We start from the raw sequence: 5381 nt of genomic DNA on the forward strand, positions 1-5381 counted from the left end.
AAGACTAATTAAAGGTATACAACACAGTCAATTTTTGATGACTATAGATGAAATAAACTTTGAACTCTTTTATTGTCTAATAGCTATTTTATATAATTATTAGAGCCACTCAATATTCAAATAATTGCTATTGTCTTTCATTTTCTTTAAGATTCATGAGCATTTTTGTAAATATTTTGGTCTATAATCTTAGGTAGTTGGATACATTGTGTTTACAGTCAGGAAACAAAGAGAAAGATATATATATAGATATAGATATATATGTGTGTGTGTGTATACCTATATATGTATATATATACATATATAGATACATACATATACATATATATATAATATGTGTATGTATATATATATATATATATATACACACATATATATTCCTGACAGATTTCAATACCCACTCTGAATGTGGAGAGCTCTATCTCATGGAGATGTAGAAAAGGTAAAATGTATAGGAGAAAATAAAGTGTGCCCTCTTCTACAGCAAATATATATTCAAATTGGAATGATACAGAGAAGATTAGCATTGTCCCTGAGCAAGGATGACATGCAAATTCGTGAAGTGTTCCATATTTTTGTTATCACAAAAGATGATTCATGCATGTATGATATGTTCTTCTAGCTCGGCTGCCTTGCTGGCCTCAGTGGGAGAGGGAGCACCTAGCCTTGCAGAGACTTGAAGTGCCATGGTACAGAGAATACCCAGGTTGGCCATCCGCTCTGAGGAGAAGGACTTAAAAAAAAGTTAAGTTTTAATAGAGAGAAAAAATGAGGAAAGCCTGAACACCAATCTCTCTCTCTCTCTCTCTCTCTCTCTCTCTCTCTCTCTCTCTCTCTCTCTCTCTCTCTCTCTCCTGACTGAACACAACACTTCCAGGCATCTCAGGCTCCTGCCACAGTACCTTTCTCTCCAGAAATGAATGTCTCCTCAAACCATGAATAACAACCAACTTTCCCTTCATTTCCTTCATTTCCATTTGTTTAGTTGTCAAGTATGCTGTCAGGCTACGAAAAGCATGTCTTGCATTTAATATCCATAATAACATAATTTATTCACTTTTATCCTTGCTTATTATCCAGATTTGATGAAGATTTCTTGAGATCAGATACTATTTACTTACTTATTAAACTTTCAAAAACAAAATAATCAATCAATGGAAACCTGTCTAGTCTTCGTGGATTTTCACAAGTAATTGTTCAAATGAGTAAATAAATCAGTGAATACTAGATTTGTCTTTCTTACAGTATACTTATCCATATCCGATGAATTAGCCTTTTCAATCAGGCTTGTGTGGTAGTGTAGCCATGATCTACACTACAACAAAAAAAAAAATCCACAAGGTTGTAACTCTGTACAACAATTCACAATCCTTACAATGTAGACCTAGGCTCACAGTTTGGAGAAATTTTCCATTTTACTCTGGCAACTTACCTTAATTTACATAAATTGTTTTTCTGGATATTTCTTTAGAGAAATTCCCATCACTCACTAGAACTTATGCGCAATGCTGTTATCGAGCTAGCTCAGTAGGATGCATTTTCCCAAACTTAATGTTTTTACATTTTTATATGTTCTTAAACTAAAGACAACAAAAACAAAAAAAAGATCAAAAAATTAAATGATAATTTGAATAGCAAACACTGAAAACCCACAACAACAACAATAGTACCAGACATCATTACATTTCTAAAAATGCTTCCTCTGTACACTACATAGTTCTCTGTGGTGTATGCCAATAGAAAATGTGTGTGTGTGTGTGTGTGTATGTGAGATGTTTGTGTATATGTGTGTTCATTTAATTTTAATAATTCCACCAGTAAGTTGTATTAAATTCAGATTAATTTTTTAACTGAAGCAATTCAGCATAAATTTAAGTTTATGGGGTCTACTGTTGGAATTTGTATATTAAAAATGTTATGCTTTTGAATGCCTTGTAAAAGAAGTGTTCTCATCTCTTCATAGAATACACATTTTTATATTTCCTTTCTGAAAGTCAGGAGTACGTAAGGAATTTTACTTATCCAGGCTGCATCCTGCTCTAAAGGGTGTCTTGGCAGGATGCTATTACTTTAAACTTTTATAAAATGCGGCAGACATGCGATAGTTGGTATGATTTACAGTAAGAATTGATTTTGCCATTAAGGGATGTCTTTGTCAGCTAGACAGAAAATGTTCATTTCCACGTCTAATAATTTTAGAGGGATGAGTTTAGCTCATCACGCTGGAGAGTAAGAAGGCTGACTGTAATTGGACTGTATAATTTAGTCAAATTCACACAAATAAGGAGAGACCTGGTTTTAATGTAGTCAAAGGTAAATAAGTATTCAACCATATGTCTGACAACGATTAAAAGAACACTAGAAGATGAGGCTAAGTCATGTGGGGACCTGTAGGCATCTCAATAAGGCCCTTTCTAAAGCATAGTAGATGGAGGGCAACCTATTTCTAATGAAGATCTCAGAGCATAGGTGAACGTCAATATTATCAGTGTTTAGGAACTATCCACGCTTCTATTTAGTCTTCCTTGTAACAGACAAGTGTTTCTCCAGCACTGGACTGTGGGGTGTCCGATGTCTCCCAGTACTGTTACATAATTACACTACTTAAATCTGGACAGTATAAAAATAGAGAAGAGATTAAATATCAGCAAACACACAAAAGAAGAATACTTAGAAAGTAATGTATTCCCATACACACACATGTTACTTATTTGTATCTTTTTACATATTGTTTTTGGCACTTTTCATTTTATTTCCTGGAAATTTAACCTAACCTTTCTTTATTTATAATTTTTATAAGCACATTAGTTATTATAATGGCATTTTGTTCTTTAAGAAAATGTTTTGTGCAGGCATCTTTCCTAGTTTTGCTCAGCTTAAAGGCTATGAAGTAATACAATAAACTCAAGATTATTGTATGGGAAATTGATTGTTCAAGTAAAAGTTCCTTAAAATATTAGTGAAATGATTTCTACTTAATTTACTTTTCATAAACCTACTCTATTATGTAAATAAGCATCATTTTGAAATATGAAGTGAAATACTGTTCCATTTAGTTTGAGGTTACATATTTGATTACCACTGAACAATAAATCAAAGATATATTAAATAAGAATGCTTATCATTGTTTTTCATTACTTGAATGTGTTATAGTGTTTTGTTGTATCTTTTAATGAAATTTTATGGGCTACAAAACTTGCATGCATAACTTATTGCATACAATCTTCCTACTATAGGCATCACCTCACAAAAGGCTCATAATAACTTTGCAAGAAAACCATCAATGATCTCCTGACTATTTGCCTTTCTGTAATTGGCATGACCATTTGAAATTTTCTAAAAGAATCGTGGTTTTACTTTACCCTAGTTTAGTATGTGTTATCCATGTTTTGTAACCATAAATAGACATCAAATGTGAGGCATTTTACAATGTTAGTATTTATTGAAGCTCCCAATTGAGGCTACAGTGGAGTCAAAATAATGCGACATTTATTTAATGGAAAATAATTATGTTATATCACAAAATTACATTTGTACCTTCATTACATGCATTTTTCTTATTTATGAAAATATTTTTAGAGGAAAGGATTCCAATTATTTAAGCATTAAATGGACGCTATAATGGTTAATATTAAGAGTCCACTTGGTAACTCTAGAATTAAGTAGAAAATAGCTGTCTGGCATACCTTGGAGTATAATCTAGCTTAAGTCAGGTTCCTCAAACAATGGTGGGATTATCTTATTTTGATAGTTAACATGGTAAAACCATCTAAATGTTGTGTAGGACAATTCCCTGGGTATGGAATAGCAGCCTGTATGGAATAGAGAAAGTAAGCTAAGAACTCAAGTGACTTCATCACATTCTGCTTTTCAACCTTGAATGTAATGTAGCCAGCTATGTTAAGCCCTCTTGGTCTTAATCTACGATCTGAAACTCTGAGCCATAGTTCTTTCTCTTAAATGAATCTGTGAAACTATTTTGTCATTGCAACAGAAAGGAAGTTAAGATACAGCACTTAAAGTTATTAATCAAGCATGGGTGTCGAATAGTAAAATCAAGTATTACTCAGAGATGTTAAAGCTAAGACAGTTATTCGGCTATGTCTTTATATACATAGTTACTCTAAATCAAGTGCATTAATCCTAATGGAAATGTAATAAATGGAGCCATCGATTATCCCTATGCATAAAATCCTTTCCCCTGTCTAATTCTAAAATCCCTAAGCCTTGCAGGATTTGATGAAGACATCCCATTTAGCACTAAGTGCACCAAAGTCTCTCACTCTTGGCAAATGGTCAAGCAGTGGGTTTCCCATCTACTGCAAGAAGAAACTTCTCTGATAGCACTGAAAGAGGCACTAATTTATAGGAGAGTTTTCAGTCACAACAGAACTGGTATAATCATATAGACCATGGCACAATGCATAGAATCTATATAAATTCACATCAAATAAGGTCTCAAAACTGAGAGGACAAAGTCGAAATGGGGTCCCTAAGAACAAATTGGCAATTGATACTTTCTGCAAAATGAAAAATAAGTTGTTTTATGATCTACTGACTTCTCCATGGGCCCTACCTCCAAATACTATCATCATGAATATCATAAAGTTTGAATATACAAATATTCATATCATAGATTTCTGGCCCTTGTTGGTATTGGGAGACATCTTTTGCCTCCACGTGAAAGGTACTCATTCCTTCCCCATAGCTGCTACAAGTCCTCTAAGTAAGGTAAATGAAAATGAAAATGAAAGTCGTGCCCCTCAACTCTCTAACTGCTTATCCAATCCCATGGAAGATTAGGATTTCAATATGTAGTTTGGTGGCTAATTCAAAGAATCATAGCACAAAGTCTATCTTTTCTACATGGTAGCAAATAACAAGTAGTTAAATATTTGTTCTTTCTATAATGTAAAACTCTTTTAAAAATTTTTTAAGTCTATTGAAGTAATCATATAATGACAATGATGATGCTATTTTATAATTAACTCATATTTTGTCAAAAATGAAACTCTGAATTATAAGTTGTAAGGATCCACTTCTTTCTTAAAATCCAGAAGATGGATTCAAAGTGTCTGTGAGAATCTTAGGAAAACAGATTAGTTCCTGGGATTCTGGGAACACTTGTCCTTGACTATATCATACTCTGTGGGATTTGAGTTATTTAGAGTGTAAGCTTAGTGTGAACTTAGATTTTATTATTATATATTGAACAAGTGCTAACATTGCACAGGAGAGTAATTCGAAAACAATTCAGTAAATCTTTTCCCGTTCTCACCCGATTTCTGGTCATGTAGTCTTACAAGGAGATTGATGTAAGCAAAGTGACTCAAGCACCACATAAAGTTAATTTTACTCTGTAGGCTGACGCTTCACATCGT

At 33.2% G+C, this 5381-nt stretch overlaps 1 non-coding gene across 1 annotated transcript; it reads left to right on the plus strand.

Annotated features, from left to right (window-relative positions):
- The first annotated feature begins 474 nt into the window (after positions 1 to 474).
- On the plus strand, positions 475 to 577 carry LOC115032293. The gene has a single exon (XR_003837933.1). It is a non-coding gene; the product is annotated as a U6 spliceosomal RNA (small nuclear RNA).
- Positions 578 to 5381: the final 4804 nt, after the last annotated feature.

This window comes from Mus caroli, chromosome 10 (assembly GCF_900094665.2).
Source record: "Mus caroli chromosome 10, CAROLI_EIJ_v1.1, whole genome shotgun sequence".
Taxonomy (NCBI): domain Eukaryota; kingdom Metazoa; phylum Chordata; class Mammalia; order Rodentia; family Muridae; genus Mus; species Mus caroli.